Source organism: Balaenoptera borealis (genome assembly GCF_965194805.1).
Source record: "Balaenoptera borealis genome assembly, chromosome: 17".
NCBI classification, from domain to species: domain Eukaryota; kingdom Metazoa; phylum Chordata; class Mammalia; order Artiodactyla; family Balaenopteridae; genus Balaenoptera; species Balaenoptera borealis.
Window position 1 is genome coordinate 2,576,223 of NC_138876.1, and position 23,806 is coordinate 2,600,028.

The 23,806-nt window shown below is 57.2% G+C and overlaps 1 protein-coding gene across 4 annotated transcripts in view; it reads left to right on the plus strand.

The window, feature by feature from the left end:
* The first annotated feature begins 1,818 nt into the window (after positions 1-1,818).
* SLC45A4 (solute carrier family 45 member 4) overlaps positions 1,819-23,806 on the plus strand; it is a 74,246-nt gene continuing 52,258 nt past the window's right edge. The window contains exon 1 of one of the 4 annotated variants that reach the window (XM_082364881.1): positions 1,819-2,057. The gene's annotated coding sequence lies outside the window, so the exon portion shown is untranslated. Of the gene's footprint in view, positions 2,058-2,732; positions 2,918-23,806 lie in introns of those variants that run through there. The other 3 variants (XM_082364878.1, XM_082364882.1, XM_082364880.1) reach the window with 3 other exon arrangements.

The window sequence follows — 23,806 nt, forward strand, 5'->3', positions numbered from 1 at the left end:
GCCCACGACCATACAGTTGGCACACAGGACAGGTGGAGTTGCTTCTGCCTTCATCCTCTGGCCGTAAGAGCCAAAACCCAACAGGGCAGGTCAATAGATAGTTATGAGCACTCACAACGTGTCAGGGGCCACTTTGGGCTCTTTATATATACACTCTTGATGTTCTTAGTAACCCCTCATTGAAGTATCACATACACACGGAAAAGCACACACATGACGAATGCGCAGCTGGAGAGCATTTCATAAACAGAACACATCCATGTAACCAGCACCCAGATCAAGAAACAGAACCTCACCAGCACCCCAGATACTCCCTCTGTGTCCTGGCTCTGGCACTCCCTCCTCCAAGATTAATCACTATCCTAATTTCTACCACCATTTATACATTTCTACCAATGTATCTACATGGAATTCTGCATGTTTTAGGGTCTGGCTTCCCCCCCCCCCAAAAATCATGTGTGAGAGTCACCCACATTGTTGTATGTAGTAACTGATTATTCATTGTCATTGCATTATGTGAATATATCACAATTTATGTATCCATTCTATGGTTGATAGGCATTTGAGTAATTTCCACTTTCTGGCTATTACAAACAGTGCTGCTATGGACAGAAAAAGGATCATATAAGATATGCATCTAGGAGGTCATAGGGTTTACATAGAATCCAGTACTTCTAAACAGATTTCCAAGATGGCCGCATCACTTTGCAGCTCCACTAAGGGGGGTATGAGAGTTCCAGTTGCTCCACTTCCCTGCCAACACTTAGTATTATCAGATTTCCCCATTTTTACTGCTCTGGAGGCTGTGCAGTGCACTCTTTATGTCTCAATCCCTTCAGCAACCCCATGAGATGGATTTTATGATCTCCATGTTACAGATGAGGACACCCAGGCTCTGAGAGGTGAAGTAATTTCTCCAAAGCCACTTAAACCCTGGCATGGGCGCAGGGCTGTCTGACCTCAGCCCATTATATCATCTGTTTCTCTTGTTTATCAAGCTGCCTTCCCCGACCTTGTCCCCAGGAGTTCCCAGCAGCCCCATCCTAGGGATTACAGCCACTCTGCTTGCTGGCTGATACCGGATGGGTGCCCGTGCCGTGAGTCAGGCTGCGAGTGGAAGGCCCCAGGTCCGGGGTCCTCCCCAGCTCTCCAGGGCGCTCATCGACTGGAAGGGGCAGGGGGTGGGGAGCGGGGGCGCACTGAGCGTGGGAGGTGGGGGTGGCGCGGAGAGGGGGAGATGGCTCAGGGCGAGGTAGGGACAACCGAGTGGAGGGTAAGAGGAGGGTGTTTGCCGTGGCACCTGGCGGCGGAGCCCACCCTTCTCGTCAAGGGCTGGGGGCGGGGGATGGGCTGGGAGGAGGGTGTTTGCAGAGGGCTAGGCTGGTGGCGGGCCACGGGGCTCTCCAGGCCCCTCTGCGAGGAGGGCGTTTGGGGAGAGGGAGGAGCGGGGTGAACGAGGGAGAGACGGGAGTTGCAGGTTCTCCCTCCCGCGGCTACCGAGAGGCACGCAGCCGGGGTCGGGGGTCAGGGCTCTAGGTTAGGGTCTGGTGCTCAAGCCTCGAGGAGCGGGGGCCGGGGGGGTGGGGTGGGCGCGGCAGCCCCTACCCCGAGGCCGGAGGCTGGATGCGGCCAGGGGCGGGGCCGGTCCAGGGGCGGGGCCTCCTTAGGCGGGGCGGGGCAGAGCGGTGGGCGGGGTGCAAGGAGACCAATAGGCGCGCGCGACGCGGGCCCCGCCCCGACCCCCGCGGCGGCTGCTGCATAGTCATGAGCGCAGGCCGGCGCTGCGTCAGCGGAAGCGGCGCGCGGCGGCTGTTTCCGACCTGATAAAGCGGCGTTGTCCCCGCGCGCCGGCCACAACCTCGCAAGCGCTCCCTCTGACCCCGGGTCTATCGGTGACTGACCGCCTGCCCGGCCGGCCGGCCGAGGAGCAGCCGCCGCCGGGTCCCGCCGCCGCCGCCGCCGCCGCCCCCGGAGCGCCGCGCCCCCGCCGCCCCTGCCCGGCCCGGCCCGGCCGCCCCGCCGCGCCGCCGCTCCGCGGCCCCGGCCGGAGGAGACAGGTGAGCGGCCGGCCAGCCGCCCCCGACCCCGCACCTGGGCACCCGGCACCTGCTGCTTCCCATGCCCACCCCACCCCCGCGCGGCCGCGGCCTCGGCCTCGAGCTCCGGGTCCCGCTCCCGGCCCGCCCCGCATCTCTTCCCCGGGGAGGGTGCTCCCACGCCATGGCCGGGAGCCTCCTCCCGCCCGGACACCCGCCCCCGTCCTTGGCCCTCTCCCTTCTCCCCGACTGCACCTGCCCGTCCTCGTCTCCGTCCCCCCAGCCTCCTGGAGCATCCCGGGCCCCTCGCCGCGGTGTGCACCTTCCCATGGACCCTGTCCCGGTCGCATCCCTCAGCGTCCCCCACCCCCCGTCTTCTCGGGTTACTCTACCCGGAGGAAGCCTGGCGCCTCGCCCCCTAGGTCCCGACCCTTCCCTGCACCCTCGGCCTGATGTCGCCAACTTTTGAGAGTTCAGCCTCTGTCCCCTTTGCCTGAACCCCTCCTGCCCCCAGCACACGCACGCCCTCAGCACGTCTAGCCGGGCTTCCACACTTGGGGCTCCGAGCTGACCCCCGGGGCTGTGCCTGTGTTTCTGTCTTATCTGCACTGTCCTCTGGTCTGTCCCTTTGAAGACACCTCTATTTCCCGCAGCCAAGCTGTGCCTGGAGGAGAGGGGCCAGTGCCTCGGTGCATCCAGGTCCAGAGCCCCTGCCCCGCAGAAGTCCCCGCACATTTATCTGCATCTCTGCACTGCTTTCCCTTTCCCGTGCTGCCTCGCCCTCCTAGAGCTCTTGAGCTTAACCCATTCCTCCCCAAGGTGTGTTGCTCTTGACTGGGCTCCGGGGGAACACATTCCAGCAAAGGGCTTTTTCAGAGGAGGTATGTCAAAATGGGAGGGGCGGTGGTTTGAAAAAAAAAGCACAGCCTCCTGGTTAACCATTCATAGTGATTCTAGGTGTGTGTGTGTGTTGGGGGTGGGGGTGGGACACACACTTGATCTCCTAGGGAGTGTGAGATTTTTTTCCTTTCCAGTGGGGGCACTGATGGGTCAGACTGAGCCACCCAGCCCCATCGGATACCCTAGTTGACTCCCGCAAAAAGGGGCCTTGTCGCTTCTGGTTTTGGGGGCATCTCGTAGCCTAAGGCCTGGGGCGGCAGGAGGGTGTACGGGATGAGTGATCGAAGCAGTTGTTGTGGGTTCACGTGATTGTCCGAATCGAAGCCTGTTTCTCCTGGGAAAACCGAGGCCGATCTTTGCGGCATTACCGTGAGTGAGCCCTGCCCTTCCCTGCACCTCAGCGTCTCTGCTTCTCCCGTCAGTGACGGACAGGTAGGGTTACCCACAGGGGAAATCTTTCATCTCTTCCATTTTGTGCTTGTAGTAGGAGAAAAAGGAAGAATATAAAAAGCTGGAGCATTGGTTTACCGATGAAGTGTACTAAATGGCTGGGCATCAGAAACAGTGACCCCAGCCTCCTTTAAAAAAAGGAATAATCTTCTCACTTTTCTGCTAGATCTGAATTACGTATTAAAAGAAGGAGTAAGAGTTTATTCAGTGCTTGAGAGATTTTGCAGAATCCCCTTGAAGGTGGGGAGGTGCAGTGACTGGCCTGGAGCTATGTAGGCCCCAGGTGGGAAGACCCAGGCAGACGTAAAACGCCACGGCTTCTGGAGAGAGGGTGGGGAGTAGGTTGTCTTAAAAATCAGGACTTTCAGTCCCATTCAGGCTAATTGTTTTTCATGGGCAGCAGCTGTAAAGGGAAGAAGGTGATCGTTCGAGATGCATTTGAAATGCATATGAGGTATTTAGTGTCGGGTGTTGTGTGGACTGGGTGTCCCCCCGGGGAGGCTGCCCAGGGGGTTCTGGGCCTGTGAGAGTTGCCAGCTTCCCTTGCAGAGATGCGTGCTGCAGCCTTGGCCCTTGTCGCATCGTGAAAGCGGAGCAGAGATTGGACTGGGTGATCTCTGAGGCGGCTTGCAGTTTTTAACGTCCTGGGGCCCTCTCTGCCTTCAACTTTGCTTGTTGGAGAGTGGGACGGGGCGGGAGGAGCCTGGGAACAGGACCCTGCCCTCTCGGAGCCGGGAGATCCCGCCCTGCAGGGCTGCAGGGGAGGAGGGGCTGCGGCTGTGGCAGCGCCCCCAGCCCCAGTGGAGGAGGGGGAACCCAGGAAGGTATTTTAGCCAGCGTTTAGGCTGCTTGGTGTTGGATTGGTTTTGTCCGTGTTGTCAGAGGGACGGGTGGGGAGGAGAGTGGACGGGCCTCCCCGGGGTCTGGGCTTCGCTCTCATTTTCTGCCTGTGGTTGGTCCCCGTCAGTCATCGGCACCCTCTGCCCTCTTGCGCTCGTCCTGTGGGGCCCGGAAGCCCGGCCCTGTGTAGCCGGCAGGGGTGATTCGTGACTAACAGCCTGGCACGGAGCGAGGGTGCCTGGTGAGCGCCGTAGGTGGCAGACAACCCCAAATTGCAGTGCTCTCCTCGGGAACACCCCTGGCAGAGCTGTGTCTGTAATTTGTGGAGCCGGAATGCGCTGGAAGCCGTGTCCCTACTGAGGACGGGCGAGCATGCCGCTCCAAACTCGCTTCCTCTGGTTTCCTAGATTTTTTTTTTTTTTTGATCACAACAGAATTCCATTGATGAAGGTGTACTCAGCAGAACCCCATTAGGAGGGCTGCCTCGACTCCAAGCCAGGAAACATGAGAGCATTTTAGCTCTGCTGAGTGGAAATCTGACCAGAGGGAAAAAGCCTCCCAGATGAAGAGAGGCCACATAGAAAGGAGGGGGTGGGAGAGGACCCCCCCCCCCTCAGCAGGGGCTCCCAGGCCGAGGCCAGGCCCGCCGCCCCTCCCCCACCCGTGCCTGGACAAGGTCCCCTTGTTTAGATCAGCTTAATTATCCCACCAAAATCAATGAACAAGGATCTTTTTAAACATGGAACTTTCAAAATGTGCTTCGAGTGGCTTTTTTTTTTTTAAGGGTATCAAATGCTAAGCCTTTGTGAAACAAGGCACTTCCGCGAACGGGGAGATTGTGGACCTTTTCAATGTGGGTGCAAAGGAGGCTTCCCTGCCTCTGTTCACAGCAGGGTACACGGCAGTCATTTCCATCCCGCTGCCACTTGGGCAGTGGTGACATTGCTTTGTGCGGCTGCTCCTTTGGCAAGTGACTTTTAGAGGAGGCATTTTAAGAAGATTAAGACCCACAGGCTTGCGGGGCAACAGCATGATCCCCGCTGTCTCCGTGGCACTAAGTGTTCCTTTCACACCCGGGTCCTGCAGCAGGGCCTGGACACTTGTCGTTCCCACCGTAGCCGACATGGATGTGCTGCCCGGGCGCACGGGCAGTAGGTCTGTCTGGGTCGTTTGTTGAGTGCGCTCATCTTGGGTTAAGTACGCTGCTAGCTTTTTGAGAGAGATGGTGGGAAAGGAAACAGGTTCCCAAGGTTGGAGAGAAGGGCTCTGAGTTCTCTTTGGCTAGTTTGGAACCTCACGCAAGACAGAGGTCTCCGGGGTCCATAGCAGGGCCCGCAGGTGCCCCCAACGAGGGCGCACGCTGTGCTGGGCATTTTGCCCCCACCAAATGCAGGGCTGGGGTGCTGGCTATCCCAAGGTGGGATCCTCCCGCAGCTGGAGGATTTGCAGAGTCTTTTCAAGTTACTGAGCAAGGCTGCCTTGCCCTCACTCCCCCCTCTGCTTGGCCCCAAGCCCAGGTGAGGGAAGCTTTGTTCCACCTGGGTCCTTGGTGTTTGCATCCTCCCAAGCCTGTTGAAGGATTTCGCTGGCAGTGAGGAAACCTGCATTCCTGAACCAGTGCCCGAGAGGTGCTCTATTGTGCCGCCTTCCAAAAGTACTTTCCAACCTGGGATTATGTGGCGCAGCTGGTTTTGAGCTTTTGGAGTTTGCTGGAGGGTCTCTCCTGGGGTTTCGCCTTTAAACCCTGGAGCCAGGTGAACCGGTTGGCAACCAAATTCTTCCCATTTCAAAGAAAGGAAAATCTTGAGTGCAAAATTCATAGCAAACCCTTGAAACAGATAAAGAGAGTGCATTTCTGGTCCAGATGTAGTGGTTGCTGTACTTTTACATACAGATCTCACTGCACAATTTTAAGCGACCACTTGGGTATTGCAAGGCCAGAAAACAATAAATAAGCTCCTCGTTGTCAACATTTTAGTCACCATTTTAAAAAAATATGTTTATCCAAAAGAGTATGAGTTTTGGTTTGCAAAGAGAAAGGAATATTTTCCCATCAGTTATTTTGAGGGGAGGGGTTTGGGATGAACTTGTTTATCCAGAGGGCATGGACGGAGGGGAGAGCACCAGCTGAGGGTGTGGAAGGCTGCGCCTTCATCATTGTGAGCACCTGTTAAGCTGGGACTGTTTCAGAGGTATATTGCCTTAAAGCAGAGATCTTCAGATATTTTTGCCCCCATTCTGTAAAATAACTTTGAGAAACTATGGGCAGTTTTTTTAACTTGACATCTAAACTTTTTCCTTGTCGTTTAAAATAATGAAACACTCTGATGACTTGAAAGCCTACCATCACCCTTTGAAGAAAGGAGCAAACTGTTCTGAACATGTGCATCTTCGTTTCTTCCTGAGCTCCTACGTTTGCTCCACTTTCCCTCATGGATTTTACTCTAAGGCCACGCGCTTTGCTACTTGAAAGCCTTTTATCGATGATCGTTCACACTTCTCTGTCACCAGAGTACACATAAACCGCAACTTAAAACATTTCTGTGATCGCGAGGCTGTGTTAATCCAAAAGAATTTTTTGTCACTGTAAATATTGTCAGTGCAGAATTGGTCACAGAAGCAGAAATGTATTGTTGATCTTGATAATTACTGGACGTACAAAATAAAAACACTGGCAGAGCGCGTCTTAAAGAGCTAGCTGGGTGTGTGGGGGGAGGGTCCCTTTAAGGTGCCTCAATTAAAGGAATTACCCACCTGTCCTTGATGCCAGGTACACCCCACCACAGGGGCTGAGGAAGGGAGAGTGCGAAGGTGACCTTGGTGGAGGGGGCGGGCACTGGGGCTGGGACTTCACCACCGGCCGTGTCACAGGCAGTTCAGCGCTGAGGATCTGTGAACTCAGACCCTGAAAGTCAGCCACAGCTGAGAACCCTGAGGACGCCTTTGCGTTTGCACACATGCCTGAAGGTGCTGCTCTGTCCCCTTACCGTGCTTGGTGGATGGAGGGGTAGAGTATCTGCCACAGTATCTGCCACTGCGTCACTAAACGGTGGCGTCCGTGCTGACCCACGTGTGCTTGAATGTTTGACCGCATGTTTCCTAGAGGGACTGAGTTAGAGGGCAGAAGACAATACAGCTCATAAGTGTGCGCATTTTGGTTAGTGGCAATGCATTTTTATTTGTTTGGGTTAAAATTTAAGCCTCTGGAATAGTGCTTTGAGTTAAAGAGGTTTTCGTCGGCCCTGCGGGGATCCTGTCGGCCTGCTCTGCCCAGCTCCTGGCTCCCGGCTCCCGGCTCCGGCCGCAGTGAGTGTGTCTGCAGGGAGGAGAGCGGGCTCTTTGCTGGTCTCCAGGGCGAGGGCCCCTGGGCTGGGGGAGTGCCCCTGGGGGTACAGGGGCGCCTGACAGGTCGGGGTTTGTGGAAGTGGGGCCTCTCTCCCTGAGAAGCGGGTGAGGTTGGTGTTAGTTCCCAAGCCTTCCTCAGAGCTGCTTGGAAGTCCTGGGCTGGTGTTCTCTTAGCTAAGCTGGAGATGCTCTCAAAGCATGGACCCTTACTGTGTTTAGCCTAAAAGCCAATTGAAATTGGATATGAAAGCAAGTTTAGTAATTAAACGACAACAGACTGCTCTGCCTTCACGCCCTGTAACAGGAAGTGCTTTGGCTCGAGGGCTGTAGAACGCGGTGTTGGGGGATAGCCTGTGACCAACGAGAGATCCTGAGTCACCAGGGGTCTCTGCTAACGCACGTGGTGGGGAGGAGGGCAAGGCTGCTCGCCCAGCTCTGTGGGCTTTTGCTCACGGGGGTCAGCTTGAAGTCCTACCATCGTTTGTCCTCAGATCCAGCCGTTAGCAATCCACTTAGGAATGCTTCGCGTTGAATGTGGACAACATGGGTCCTCAGACTGTGAGGCAGAGCCTTTGTTTCTAGAGATAAGTGAAGGTGGGGTCACGTGCCAGGGATCCTGGGGTGTATGCAGGTAGTGAGGAGATGGGCCAGGCCACGCAGCCTCACCCGCCCTGTGGAGGGGGGGCGGTGAGAAGCCCCCATTGAGCTCGGCGCACAAATCCCAGTTTACACTTTCTTGGCATTTTGGGCCTTGATGCTAAAATCAAGGATTAAGGCCCTTACAACAAGGGCTTAGAGACAGGCCTGGGCTGCTCACGGGAGATCAGGGTGCCCGGGTGACCCTGCACAGCGGGGTTCCGTGTGCATGTCGTGCTGGGGGAAGTGGGATACTAGAGTCACCGTTAGTGGCTTTTTCATATCACTTACGTAAAACTGTCGCATTAAAAGCTTGGTGGACAAAAAGCCTCCCCATCAGGCCCTCTGCTGGTTGGAGCTGGGCCTTCCGGGGGCCTCCAGCGCTGCTTCTCCGTCATTCCGGGTGCCCACCGAGGGCAGCTGCGATTTGGTGCTGGGGAGGATTGTGGGGTTGAGGCTGCCCTTTTCTTGGATTTGCCAGACGGTGGGCCAGGTTCTCAGCGAGACTAGTGGGACAGGGCAGCTGAGACAAAGCTCAGGGCTGTCTAAAACATGTCTAGCTAGCTCATCCTTGAATTATTCAGATGTTGAAAGTGTTCTTAATTCTTAAGAGGATCCGGAGGGGCCCTGTGCCTTACTCTGCAGCAGAAACGTCGTAGAGCCCGTAGAGCCCATGCCATCCCTGGCTTGGTGACCTTGGCCCAGAAGCCGCCCACGGCTCGGAGCTTCAGCCTCTGTGTTAGAACCTGGGGAGCATAATGCATATTTGTTCCTGGCACTTAGCAGGCCCGGAGAAGTAACACATGGAGGGCTGGGTCCTGTGCAGAGCACTCGGCTCTTTCTCTAACAACCCGGCCAGGTCTGTGCTGCATTTTAGAGAGGAAAAGGAGGCCCAGAGAGGTTAAGCGACTCGCCTGAAGCCACACAGTAAGCGGCTGAGCCTTGGAGCTCACCCATGGGGGTGCTGGGCCCGAGGTCTTGGGTCTCCTCCGTGGCACCGTGAGCCCTGGGGGTGCGGGACGCCTCCACCCAGATGTGAATGTACGTGTTTCTGAAGTTTGGGGATCATGGTTTTCTCTTCAGTGCTGTGACTATGTGTGGAAAATATCAGTACATTTCCACAGAATGAAATATTTAACACTCACCAAATGCGAAATAAAATTGGGACCATTTTTTCAACAAGTGAACAAGCCGGTGGCAGTCACACTAACACCGCAGACGGTGAGAAGAGACAGAAGGCTTGTGCGGCGTCCTGGAGGTGCAGGTAGATGGGGCACCGCCGGCCAGGGCTCAGGGACGGGCAGTGTCACCGGCTAGCTATCAGTCCTTGGTTAGTTCCTGACCGTTTGAGCAACTTCTGCAGAGAGGCTGTGCGCCGATAAGAAGAGCCCTGTGGCTGAGAGCCCCGTGCAAGGTGGCAGTTTGTGGTTGTGAAGTTCAGATAGGCCTTTGATTCAGTCTCGAGGGGCTGGGAGAGCCTGGAAGCCCAGTGAGTGCAGGCTGTGCCGTCTGCTTGGCTACCATGTGGTTTGGGGAGAGTTTTAACAAGTTTAATATGGACTTCCTCCGTATTAAGGAGGCCCCCTCAGAACCCGTCCATCCGGGGATTTATTCCTGTCCACACAGCTGGACCTGGGCTTGGAGCCCTGCGGGCGTGGCCTGGGGTTGCAGGCCCGCCCCCCGCACAGCACCCCCTGCCCCACTGCCAGGCGGGCTCCCGTGAGGGCAGCAGGAACGTTCCTGCCCCTCTGCCGACCCCGTTCGCTTTTGGTGGGGATCCTGGGTGCACTTGACCCAGGTAGGGGCGGGGGCACCTGTAGCAGTCATACTTTCTAAATCGCCACGTGAATTGTACAGGGAAGAATCCGCATTCTTAGCGAGGCCACCATGTGAGCTGAGCCTGGGGGGCTCTTGTTATTAGCGCTGATGAACGGGTCACCTCGTGGCACTGGTGTGCTGGGGCATCACCCATCCTCTCTGGGTGTTTATGGGGTCCTCACGGCCCCCAGGATCCCCCCAGGCATCTTTGTCAGGCACCTGTGAGTGTGGACGGTGGGCCGGGTTCTGTGCGAGGTGCCACCTGGATTCCGAGTTAACTTCTGAATTTGCTGATCGCTCTGCACGGGAGGGGTGGTATCCCCGGTGTATAGACGAGAAAACTGAGGCCCAGAGGCCTTAAGGTGTCCATCTGGAGTTCTATCTCGGGATTGAATGCCTCTGTTAGAAAATCTGCTAGGGACAGTGGGAGATGCAAAAGCAGTTTTGGCCTAAGCAGAGAGGTGACAGCTGAAGAATAATACACAAGCAAGAGTGATGACTCTGCTGGCCGAACACACCAGGTCATTATTATCACCCTCAGGTGAGCCTGTTCAGGGAGGGCTTCTTGGAAGGTGGAGGCTCTTACAGCTGGCTCAGGAAGAAATAAAGCCTGACTGTCAGGGCCTGAGGACGCAGTTGCTGCTTTGGATGGTGGAGATGGGATGCGCCTTGAACTACATCTATTTTCATAAGTGACGACCCCGCCTGGGTTGCCACGGTGATGTGGCCGGGGAGGAGGCACCACCAAGCTTGGATGGTGCTGCCCTTGCCGGAGCCTGACCGCCTGGACTGCTGGGAGGGCCAGGGCCTCTGCACCAGAGCCGGGGGACGGGGCAAGATGTGCTGCTGGCCGGCACGGAGTCCTTGAACTTCTCAGATCCTTTCCTCTGTGCCGCGAGTGGCATCTGTGGGGCCCCGCTGTGCCCTGCCCGCTGCGGTTCGGCTGATGGGAAGGAGCTGCCTTTAGCACGTGCCCATCGAAGCACATGGATTAGACGTGGCTTAAGTGCGTTTGCTCATGGATCGACCAAGCCCCCTGCCCCGGTCAGTGCGTGTCCCTCCCCACCCACCCAGCTGCTCTCCTGGCCTGGTTTCCAGCCTCCCCTCCTCAGGGTCCCCGTGTTCTTGCTGCGGCCGGGGCTCCTGGGCAGCTCAGGAGATGAGACTGAAGTTGCAGCTGCTTGGTGAAGCCTGCACACCCCCCAGGTCCCCGAGGGAAGGTGGCTGCTCCAGACCGGCTTCTCTGCCACGGAATCCATCGCAGGGTAGCAGGTGGGGGGGACGAGAAGGGGCTCCGTCTGACCTGGCATCTGCTGAGTGCTGGGCAGCTTTCACGCACAGCTTCTGATAACATTTAAACTTCAAACAGCCCTTGATGAGTTGTTATCCCCGTTTCTATTTACTGATTGATTGATTGATTGATTGCTGTGTTGGGTCTTTGTTGCTCTGCGCGAGCTTTCTCTAGTTGTGGTGAGTGGGACCTACTCTTCGTTGCGGTGTGCGGGCTTCTCATTGCGGTGGCTTCTCTTGTTGCAGAGCACGGGTTCTAGGGGCGTGGGCTTTGGTAGTTGTAGCACGCGGGCTCAGTAGTTGTGGCTCGGGGGCTCTAGAGCGCAGGCTCAGTAATTGTGGTGCACAGGCTTAGTTGCTCCGCGGCATGTGGGATCTTCCCAGACCAGGGCTCGAACCCGTGTCCCCTGCATTGGCAGGCGGATTCTCAACCACTGCGCCACCAGGGAAGTGAGATATTCTTATCTTTAGTAATGGGATCGAGGGACTGGCCACAGCTCACCTAACTGGAAATTGGGACTCAGGGAATTCTGGCCGAGCACCAGCCTTGGGTGGTACCTGCCAGTTGATTGCAGTGAGGAGGCTGAGGCCCGAGGCAGTGAGGCACCAGGTCCTGCAGAGACTGGACCCCTCAGCCTCCCTTAGGACTCTGGGACTCGGGACGCCCTACTTAACCTCTGTGAGCCTCAGGGCCCCTGCCCAGAAACAGGCATAATTGTCATGGACCAATGGGGCTCAGGATGTCCGTAAGCCCTGGAGCACCCAAGGGCCCTCTGTGGCCAGTCCACGCTCCCTGGTTGCTCCTGGGTCATGCCGTCTCCCCACTGTCTTGTGCGGCTCACTCGCACTCCGACCTGTGGCCCCGGCACAGCCAGAGGCTTCTCTCCTGGCTGTTGCGTGGTGGCCCAGGCCTGCTTCGCTTCCTGGGACGCCAGCCCCCTTGCCAGCAGAAGACAGACATCTAGGCTTGGTGGCCCCCCTGAAGCCCATGTGCGAGGCCTCAGCGTGGAGCCTGCGGGCCTGTGCCCTGCTCTGCGGGGTGACCTGGGTCCCTACCCACCCCTTACCCTGCTCATGCTCCTCACCTGTGAACCGGGCTGCTGGGGGCGCCCTGGAGGATTAAGCCAGGGAGGCCTGGGTATGGCCCGGCCCCTGGGAGGTGCTCAGCAAACAGCTGGCCAGCCTGGGCGGGGAGTAGCTGGCATCCTGCAGATGCCTGGGTGTCCTCGGAGTCTTTGGAGCAGGTCCACATGGGGCCCTGGAGTGGCCCTCCTCTCCAGGCTGACCTGTCCTCTTCTAAGCCAGGGCCTTGGGGGCAGTCCTGTTCACCTCGTGTGTGCCATGTGGTGTCTCTTGAGGTCATGGCTGGTGCCGGCTCACATTCAGCAAGCTCCCACATTAGCGCAAGTCCAGGTGCCCTACGCACAGTGAGGCCAAACAAACTGAAACATCGGAGTCTGGAGCAGAGAAAGGTTTATTGCAGGGCTATCCATGCAAGGAGAACAGGTGGCTCACGCCTTAAAAACCCCGAGCTCCCCAATTCAGCAAAGCATTTTTCTTTTTTTAAATTTAATTTATTTTAATTTGTTTTTTTGGCTGTGTTGTGTCTTCATTGCTGCGCGCGGGCTTTCTCTAGTTGTGGCGAGCGGGGGCTACTCTTCATTGCGGTGCGCGGCCTTCTCACTGCAGTGGCTTCTCTTGTTGCAGAGCACGGGCTCTACGTGCGTGGGCTTCAGTAGTTGTAGCACGTGGGCTCCGTAGTTGTGGCTCGCGGGCTCTAGAACGCAGGCTCAGTCATTGTGGCGCACGGGCTTAGTTACTCCGCAGCATGTGGGATCTTCCCGGACCAGGGCTCGAACCCGTTTCCCCTGAACCCATTTCCCCTGCATCGGCAGATGGATTCTTAACCGCTGCGCCACCAGGGAAGTCCCCAGCAGAGCATTTTTAAAAGCTGGGTGAGGAAGGGGGTCACAGGGTGTGTTATCAGCTTGTGCACAGTTCTCTGATTGGCTGATGGTGAGGTAACAGAGCGGGGTCGCGGGGTTTAACATTATCAGTCCTTAGGCTCCGGGAGGCCTGGGGGCTGTGTGCTCATGGTCATCAAGTAGTTGACATCTTCCATTTGGTGGGGTGTTTTCACATCCGTAAAACAACTCAGGAAATGTGCATCAGATACTGTTTTCTAGGTAGTTAGAGAGGAGCTACAGCAGAGGATATGGGGGTAGGATATGGGGCTAGGCCAGCTCCAGGAAGGCCCCCATGGGGTCCTGCTGGGTTCCACCCCTTGTGTGGGGTGTGGATTGTCACATCACAGCATGGCTGTCCCCACAGTGGGAGTCCTAGAGTCACGGCTGGTCGATAAGAGGACCAGTGCTGATGAGCACTTTAGCTGGAGAAGCCCCTCGGGGCTCCGCAGGTCCTGCCTTGGACCAGCAGGGACCTTGTGCCCTACCTGCCTGTCAGGCCCAGCCTGTCCTGCCCTCCCTCTGCTGCCCCTTGGGGCGGGGTCTCAGGACCGGCGCTGGCAGGTGCCTCCCCTCGCTCCCCGTGCTGTCTGTCCTCTTCCCCGGCCGCCTCCTCAGTCCGCATCCATGAGCTCTTGGGCAGGCGAGGGAGGTGACGGCGACGGCGGGCAGAGGCCGACAGGTCCCTACCTTTGTAGTGGGCGCATGAGACGTGTGTCCAGCGACCCCGACTCGCCTGCCCACTGCCCGTTTTTGAGGGTGGAAGCAGGCCGTGCCTGTTGGCCTGGTGGAATGCCTTGTTGGTGGCCGGGTGCGGGGGACAGGCCCCCAGACCTGGGACCCAGGCCCTCGGGCTCAGGGTCTTCCTGGTCAGAGTCTGGCCTGGACGGTTCTTATTTTTGCCACAATCTTGTCTTAAGCCCCAAACCAGGATTTCTCAACCTTTTTGCAAACCATTCATTCTCACTTTTTCTTCTGCAGATTTTCACCTCAGGAAGATCTTGTCTAGGTTTACGTGTATTTTTTTAAATTGCAAGACTGTTTTATGCCTGCAGCACCGTGTTCATTTCCCAGCATAACTGCCTCCCCACCCCTGGAAGTCAGAAGGGAGCACATGTGGCCGTTGGCAGTGGTGCCTTTGTGGTTCCATCCTGTACTTTGCAGAGCGCCATGCGTTTTTTCCACGTTGTGGGTGTGATATAAGTAAATTGCCGTCTTTACAGTGAATTGCTAATTTGCATTAAATAGGGCCTACATGTCCAGTTTATGTGGAGTTGCCTTTAGGTTCTGTTTTCCTCGCCACTGACCCGAGTGGCTGCGCGTACGTGTGTGAACCCAGTTCTGATGAGTCACGTGTACCTTGGGCCCTTAGGGCACGCAGGCCTCAGAATCTGCTTGCACTTCCTACTTACTGTCTTGCAGCTGAGGGTCAGTTTCAAGGCTGATGGGTTTTGTCTTGATTTGATAACAAATTGATCAATAACTTCAGAGAGTCCCTCCTTCATACTTGTGTGGAGGTCGCGGGGATTTGCCATTGCCAGCTTCCGTGCCCCGGGGTGACCGCATGTATGTCAGGGTCATGGAGGGGTACTCTGGCTGTGTCGTTCTCATCCTGCTGGTGGCAGGAAGCAGGTGGCCTCCACAGGCAGAGCCAGGAGAGTTAGGACCATACAAAGGGGTGGGCAGGGCTCCGGGACCACAGCCGCCCCTCTGGAAGCCACCCCTGGGCCGAGGGGCACCAGGAGGAGCAGTGACCAGAGCCATGCGAGGGGAGGGGTCTGTAGGAGACGGGGTGGCCTTCCACAGGGGGCCCTGGTCAACCAGTGGTGACCTGTCAGGGCGGGAGCCTGGTAGCACAGTGCCCTCGGCTCTCCTGTTCTGCCCCTGGACAGAGTGCGCCTGCATGTGGGACCAGCCTTCTGCCGCCTGGCATGGGAGCTGACAACTGTGGGTTTTATGGTAAGTTGGGGTCTTGGCAGTGTCGCTGAGAAACCCAGGCCCCCCAGTGGGCTTGGGGGGTTCAGGCCCCTTGTGCACAGGCCACTTTCTCCTTTCCCGGGGCTGCAGATGGGCTCTGTTGTGTGCAGGGCAGCTTTGGAGCATCTTGAGGGCAGCCTGAGCCCCGTGATGCACGTGCGCTGGGGGTGCAGTGAGGGGCTGGGAGAGGGAGGAGAGCCTGGGCTGGATCGCGGTCTGAACCGTGGTCCCAGCGCCTGGTGGACGGCTCTGGAGCCGGGCACCAAGGGAAGAGCAGGACTGTTCTCTGGGTCTGAGGGAGATGGGCAATGCCCAGACCCCACGTTTAAGTGCAGATCAGATTAAGGTATTATCTGGAGTACAGCTCGTGTTTGGTTATGAAGTGTGAGACCAGTGTTTTGCTGACCTGTTTTTTCTCACTTGTGCCTCCCCAGCTTGCCCTGTCCTGGGTTACTTTTCAAAATGAATGAGCTAATACAGTACACAGAAGGTTCAAAACAAGCTCATTACCGCCCTGGCGAACCAAGTAAATAACATTTATCCAGGACTCCAGTCCAGACATCAGGGCGGCTCGCCAGGCTGACTTTACTTCATTTGACAGAATGACAGTCGTTTTACTTACTGTGGTTTGTATTTTTGTCTCTTCCTTTAGGATCAATTGTAGAAATTGTGGTTTGATCTTTACTTTCTGATGTCACCGTGTGTGTGTGTGAGTGTGCGTGTGTGTGTGAGTGTGCATGTGTGTGCGTGTGTGCGCTCCAGAAAATTCTCAGCTCTGCAGTAATCTGGGCTGGCCCTTGTCGGTTTTCCTAAATTTAGAATTGATCTTTCTACTTTTCTTTGTTTCTATCTGCCTTTTTTGTTTGTTTGAACCTAAATTGCGCAACTAAATTCTAAAGGAAATTACAAAAGGAAGGACTGACTTTAAAAAATCATGAGAAGATGATGCAACAGCCATGTCACAGCAAGAATCCCTCCGAGCAGTTGAGTGACTACTTCCCTCCACCTGGTTGGGATCATGGATTCCTTTGATTCTCTGCTGAAAGCTATGGACCTCTTTCTCTCAAAAATGCGAAAAGACACCGTTTTTTGTATGTGTTAGGGAGGATTCATGGGTCTCCTGACACCCCCGAGTATGGTCCCCCTGGCCCTGGTGGAGGGCCCTGCACGGTGGGCTGCCTGGTCTGTCACCTGGAGCGGCTGGCGCTCCCGAGAGGCAGTGCCAGAGGTCAGCCCCGAGGGCGGTGGCTCGAGGTGTTTCCCGGCTGCTGTGACTCGGATGCGGGACGAGGGCCCACTGCACTCGGGGTCCGTCAGTGGCACTGGAGAGTCTGGAAGCCGTGGTCCGAGCGCCAGTTAGAGCGGCTGTGGGATGCTGTCATGACGGTGACATTGGGATGCTCCAGTTCACTTTGTGGGGAATGCAGCGTAGTTAATATTAGCAGCAAGAGCCTCCGAGAGTCACGGTTGTCCAGGAGAACTGAGCAATGTCACATTGGGGGGCGGGTGGAATTCCCAGCCCAAGCTAAGCCGAGGTGGAAGGGTCAGGCTCACAGCTGCCACTCGCGGGACCTTGGTGTTAGTGCCGGGAAGTCCTCAAGAGGGGCGCTGGGTTAGACCTCTGTCTGCGCTGCCCCTTATGTGGTTAATCCCAGAGGTGGATGTGGCCGTGGCTTGGAGAGCGGGCCGCCCCGCGCCTGCGGGTTTCCCATCCACAGATATGGAGGGCCGACCACACCATGCAGTTTTATAGTGTAAGGGACTCGAGTACCTGTGGGGGGTCCTGGAACCAGTACCTCGTGGGTACCGCGAGATGGCTGTATTCATTTATATAAGGTGTAACGTTATAGTACAGTATACTCTCTCATATGTGTGTGTATTATGTTATAGCAAGTTATCTGTTATGACATTATTTAACTGTATAGTATAACGTACTGTACATAATACACATTATATGTATGTAATGTGTATAGCAGAGTCTAATATCGTAATGTGTATTTTTTTTTAAGTTTTGCTTTTTTTTTTTTTTTTGGCTGCATTGGGTCTTTGTTGCTGTGTGTGGGCTTTCTCTAGTTGTGGCGAGCGGGGGCTACTCTTCGTTGTGGTGCGCGGGCTTCTCATTGCGGTGGCTTCTCTTGTTGTGGAGCACGGGCTCTAGGTGCACGGGCTTCAGTAGTTGTGGCGTGCGGGCTCAGTAGTTGTGGCTCGTGGGCTCTAGAGCGCAGGCTCAGTAGTTGTGGCGCACGGGCTTAGTTGCTCCGTGGCATGTGGGATCTTCCCGGGCCAGGGCCCGAACCTGTGTCCCCTGCACTGGCAGGCAGATTCTTAACCACTGCGCCACCAGGAATGTGTATTTTATTTCAAGTTCTTTGGGGGGATGTCTAGGATTCCAATCCCCCACCAGCTCCTTTTCATTGATAACGTGAGGGACAGCGTGTTTCTTAGGTCTGAAGCTGCAGTGCCAGGCTCCCCTTGGTGCCCCTGTGTCCTGGGCCTGCTGCGCAGAGAAGGCGCTGGGCTGGCTCCCAGTTCAGGGGTCTGCTTTGCCCTGAGTCTGTTTGCCTGGCAGAGCAGGAGGGCCTGGGGTTTCCTCCGGCCTTCACCACCAGCCTCCTCCGGGCCCCCTCTGCAGAGCCCAGACCCACCCGGGACCCCACCCCCCCCACCGCCCACTCCTGTCTCTGCCACTGGGCCACTTAGTTTTTCTCGAGACAGGACGTGTGATCCTTTCCAGCCCACCTCCTCTAAGTGGGGAAGAACCCAGAGTCCCAGCCGCTTATCAGATCACCTCTGCATACTCTTCAGAAAAGGAAGCACAGCAGTTTCTGATAATTCTCAGCAATCTCTTACCATCTGCAGCCCTAAAGATTAGAATCCTATCTTGATGGGAAGCCACAAGTCAAATCACATCTTTGTGACTTTATGCTTCACGCTAATGGCTGTTATTGTGTGTGAAAGGTGAAGTAAAGGTTGTTTTAAACTAAGACTTTTGATCAGGCCAGGTTTTAATTTCTTCCTTGAAAGGAGCAAGCACAGCCCTCGCCTGCTCCCCACCTCCCACCCAGCAGCCGCTCTGCGCCGTTTCACGCCACGTTTCCAAAGTGTGTGCGCGCTCACCGCCTGGCCCACCCCGTGAGTGAGCCGCGGTTCTAGACACCCGTGTCCAGCTGCCTGCCTGACCTCTTCGTTTGGAGGAGGAGGATTCCCACGAAAAAGCAAGACCAGGATGGGGCTCTCGCCTCTCCCCTCTGATTCCTGCTGTCTCTCCCAGCCCACTAGCAGCACTGTTGATTGGCTCATAACAGCACTGGGAGGCGGCGCCGCTGGCAGGGCTGCTGTTCCCGTGTGCCCACCACTTAGCAGCCTTCTGGACAAGTGACCTCTAGTGCCTCAGTTTTCTTGTCTGTAAATTGGGGCTAAGAAGAGTATTCACCGCGTTGAACTGTTGTAAGGATGGAGTGAGTGCACATATAGAAAACATCTGCAAGAGTAATTGGCGCCTAGGAAGTACTTGGAGAGTTTCAGCTACAGTTTTGCACCCGCACGAAGCAGTTGAAGACCCAGTATCTGTGGAGAGACTTGCCGGCTCCCGAGAGGAAGGGATGAGATCGCGTGGGAAATCGGGCCTTCCGGGGGCCATCCACTCCTGGGTTGGGTGTTGGAGCGCGTGCCTTTGTGCAGGGGCAGAGCCAACACTCCTGGGCGCAGGGACATCGGGCCGAGCTGGGCGGGAGCGGAGGGAGGTGGTGCTGGAGGAGGACGGCAGGGGGACCTGCAGCTGGGCTTTGCGGCACGCTTGGCTCCGCGTCCTGGCAGGGGCCGTGGAATAGGGCGGGCTGTGAACAGGAGTGAGCTTCTGGTTCCTTGGGTGGGAGCTGGTTCCCCAGTGCCGGGGGTGGGGGGGAACTAGCTTGGGGTCGGGGCGAGGGAGCGGCCGGCCTGTACGCACAAGTTGTGATCCGGTTGGGAGAGTTGGAATTCTGGGAGCTGGGAGGGGCCTGGGCCTGCACGGGGTGGGGCAGCACAAGAGCCCTGGGGCCCGTGGCTCACCCCCCATGGGACCCTTAGGGAGCTGGTCTGCTGCTGCCCGTCTGAGCCCCCAGCCCAGCGGCCGTTGGCCCAGCTGCGCCTGCTGCAGCCCTTGGAGGGTGGTGTGGTGGGAGGTGGCACAGTGAGCCTTTTACGGCCTGAAGTCTTTTCTTGATAGACTTATCAGGTGCCCCAAAGAAAAAATCTCTTCAACCAAATACATAATATTCTTATTTGTAGTTAACTGCCTTTAATTGGCTGTTCAGCCAGCTTGGCCATCCTGGCCTTGGGAATGTTCCACGTTCCTTGGGAGGAATTTGGAAATCCGGATGCTCCACGCAGGGTTAACAAGGGGGCCAGCCCCGGGGCGGTCAGGGGGGCTCAGGGGGCTTGGAGGGCCTTGGAGGAGGGAGGCCGGGGAGGGTGGCCCTGGGTGAGGTGCGCATCCGGCTCTCCTGACCCTGTTTGATGGTGGCTCACTCATGAAAACGCCCGTGACACACCCAGGTGACCTCACCTGTCAGGCCGTCAGGGCAGCTGAGTCATGATGCTGTAAACTATATCCCCAAGGGAAAGTTTGTAGCTGTGGTTATGTCTTCTCCCTGTTAAAATTAGTCTTGAAGGCAGAGTGAGGTGTGCTGAGTTTATAGCTTGTCTGTTGCAGGCTTCCTGCCAGCCCTGCAGGCCTTTCTCCTGTGATGACAGTGCTCTCCATGTGTGGCTTTAAGCGGGATCCGAGCTCGTGGAAGTGGGAGAGGAGGGGACGGTGCTTGCGGCCTGGAGAGGACAGTGGCTTCCTCAGATCCGGCAGTGGTCTTGGGACCTGGTTTGCCGCTTTGCTGTTCTGGCGTTCTTAGTGTAGCGTGGTGGATGCTGAAGGCTGAAGGCGGAGCCCTACGGCATCACGAGGAGCGCCCCGCCCCCTGCAGCCGGCGGGGAGGGCACCTCAGCGGGGCTGGCTGCACGCAGGTGTGAGCAGTTGGCGAAGGGCAGTGACTTCTGTTTTGCTGGGGGCAGGTGTGCACGAGGTGGGAGACAGCGGCGTGGAGGGGAGGGCTGCTGCTGGGGGACCGCGGGAGCGTCCTGGCTGGCTGCAGACACGGGCCGTGCTCCCTCCCGCGGGTTAGGCGTCCAGGGCGGGGGCAGGAGCGCTGTCAGGTGCAGGTTAATGCAGTTCACTGTGTTCATTGTGCCTCAATGGGGAAACGCTCGCTTTTCAGCTGCAACTTATTTGGCTTATATTTGCCTTATTCTGGAGAGGATTTAAGATGGCTTAGGTAGAGAATGTACTTCAAAGGCGTTTTTCCAGATGCAGCAAGGTATGTCTGCAGCCCTGCATGCTCGTACCTCGCTCTGCCTTGGTCTGTTTGCAGTGAGCGCACACAGGGCTCCCCGCTGGGAAGCTTCCGGGGGGGGGGGCGCAGAGGGGCATTTGCTGTAAGCCACCGTCGTTCCTCCTTGTCTGTTCCCAAGTCCCATCTTTCTGTCAGGGAGCTGGAAGCAGAGGGACGGTGAGCTGAGACTCCTGCCTCCCCGGGGGCTGGGAAGGGGGCACAGGTGGAGGCGTTGGGGCCCCAGCCCAGGGGCTGCCGAAGGGCTGGAGCCAGGCCTGTCTTCCTTGTGCCTTTGAGGCAGCTCTCGCTCAGGAGGTGCCCAGAAGGGGGGCCCCAAGTGCCCCCCACGGCCCTCCCTCCATGTGACCCCCTCACACCCTCCCTCCCCACTGCCCCTTCCGGCTGACAGCCCTCATATGTGTCCTGAGAAGCAGTGTCTTGTGGACCCCCCCTACTTGTGGACTGACATCAGAGGGTGAAAAGCCCCCTCACTGGTTCTAGAAGCGTTGCTAAAACTCCTGATGGAGCATCTTCAGGGACTGTTTGGGGAAGACTAAAATCTCACATTTGCACACATCCTGGGCTCCCTCGGGTAGGCCTCAGGAAGTGTGTACAAACCTGTGCGTTCAGCTGCTCCTTCCTCTGCCTCTTGAGCGTTTTGTACCAGCCTCTGTCATGGGCCTTCAGCCGAGCCTCCTCCCCCTCCCCCTCGCCCTGCTGGCCTTGTTTCTGGGGCTGTGCAGGTCCTCGGGAAATACCTTCAGTGGACGTGGGCACAGATGTGCACCGCGGGAGATGCAGACTCGCAGGAGTTTAAAGACCAGCTGCTCGGGTGGGATTTACACCCTGGGAGTGTGTGTCCAGTCCTCTGAATTGGGTCCCTCTGCAGAAAAATGGGACACGCTGTGGTCTGGGCCGAGCACAGGGCCTGTCACCCTGGAGGGGGCACTCAGCAATGCTTTGAGTGAAGGTTGAACAGACGTGGGTAACTGCCTGTATTACAACCCAGGCAGCGACCGGCCGTGGCGTGAGGCTGTGGCCCTCAGCTCGGAGTGTTAAGTGGGGTCGTGACCCAGGAAGGCCTGTTGAGATTTTGGGTGTCGGGTGTGGTCCCAGCGGTTGCTGTTGCAGAAGCCCTCGGGCCGAGGACCCGGGATGAAGGCAGGGACTCGAGTTTCCTTCTCCCTCGCTGGAGGTGGTGAGGAGATGGTGAGACGCTGGAGGTGGTGAGGAGATGGTGAGACGCGGGCGGTGGAGGGAGCCGGCCTGGGGAGCCATGGTGACCCTGAGCCCCACTCAGCTCCGTTTCTGGTTCTTCTCAGGCCTTTCCAGTCACGCGTTCTCCGGCGTTGGCCTAGCTGGGGGCCGGTGCGTGGGGTGGACGCCCAGGAGAGACACGGCTCAGTGGGCACTTACTTTCTCCCGTGTGAGGCCCCGTGGGGACAGAGAGGAGTCCCTGGGCTGGGGAGGGGGCAGCGTCCAGGAGGACCCGCCAGAGGGAGCGAGAAGCTTCCTGCATCTCAGCCTCTTTACAGAACTTAGACGAACAGGGGCCAATTTGGTATATTGGATTAGGTTTTTATCCCCCAGGAGAGAAACCAAATAAACAGAATAGAGTTACTCTGGGCCACTGGCCAAACGAGAAATATTTTGGATCTGGTGACCTTTTTCTTTGGGTCACTATTCACTGTAGAAGGTTTTGACCCGTATTCCATTTCAGAATAGGAAGAACGGCTTATTTTTCAGAGCGGCAAATAAGGAAAAGAATGAAAGTATCTCGGAGTCTCTGTTTCCAGAGGCTCCCCCGGGAGGAATATTTTTATAGACACCAGACGTCCTCACCAGCCCTGGCCAACTTTCCATCCCGGGATGATGGGGTATGCCGTGAGCTGGCTGGCGCCTGCCGGGCCCCTCCGCCCGCCTCTGAAGCCACCACCTGCCCCTCTTGTCGCTGCGGCCAGCCGGCCTCGTTGGGGCCCACGCTCCGTGCCTCTCAGCTCCCCCTGTGACTGCGAGCTCTCCTGGCATCTTCGTAGATCACAAACCTCAGCATTTTCACGATTGAACTGCAGAAGGTCACTGTCATCACTGAATCTCAGGGTACGGCAGGTGCTTATATAGCTGTTGTCAAAAGCTGGGGAAGGCAGTGTGACCTCAGCCCTTGTTAAGGCAAGGCTGTGCTGTGAAGACCACACAGAGACGTCCCACGGCTGACTTTCTCAACCTTGGTAATGGGCACAGGGTCCAAGCAGCACGTGTGTGACTTGTACAGCGGAGGCTCTGCCTTGCGTAGACACGCGCGTGGCTGGCACGGACTGTGGTGCTGGACCCCCAGGCACTGTCGCCTTTGCGCCATCCGCCTGCACCCTGACTTCATGCTGTCGTCGGGGTTGGAACCGCTCTGCCTCGGGTCTCGACTGGGGGGCAAGTCCGGGTCTGTGTTGCCCTCCCTCTTCTGTGCCTTTAAGCTATGGAGCGGTCATCGTGGAAGAATCCCTATAGCTGTGTGCTGAGGGGACTGAAGCCCCTTTGCTGCCCTTTGTCCCGTGGCCCCGGGGTCCCCCTAAAAGTGTAGGAAGAGTTGGGAGCAGTGTTGACCTGGGATTTCTGGAGAAGCTGAGATCTTGCAGGCTTCCTCGTTTGTGTTCCGTGCTGCCTGCCTTTCCCGTGTGTCCCTGGGCACTGGACGGGAAGCGGGGGCGGGGGCGGGGGGGGTGCCGGGGAGGCCCAGAACTTGGGGGCGGGGGCAGCTCCTGTGACCTTAGACACCGACCTGCTCGGAGGGGGCTGCTTCTGGCTCCCCATGGGGAGAAGCGCCAAGTGCCCCCAGCTTTTCTCAGCATAGAGGCTCTTGATGTTCCTGGGGGCCTAGGCTCGCCACCCTCCCCGCCCCCAGAAGGCTCTGCATACACCTCAGGACGTGCAGGGTCGTTTGGTGCTGAGGTTGTGGAGTTCGGATGTAGCAAGCTGTAAAGTAGCAGAGCTCCGGTGGTGGGGTGGTTTACCGATGATCCCCTGTACCTGCAGCCTGGCCAGAGATGCCTGCTGGCCGCCCGGCGCTGGTTCCACGCGGAGCCGGACCCGGGCCCCCTGCACCAGGCCCCGCCCCGCTGGATTGGGCAGAGGCCATCTGAACTTGTGCAGACCCTGTTCTGCCACCTCTCATTCCGGCCTCATCCAGCTTGTG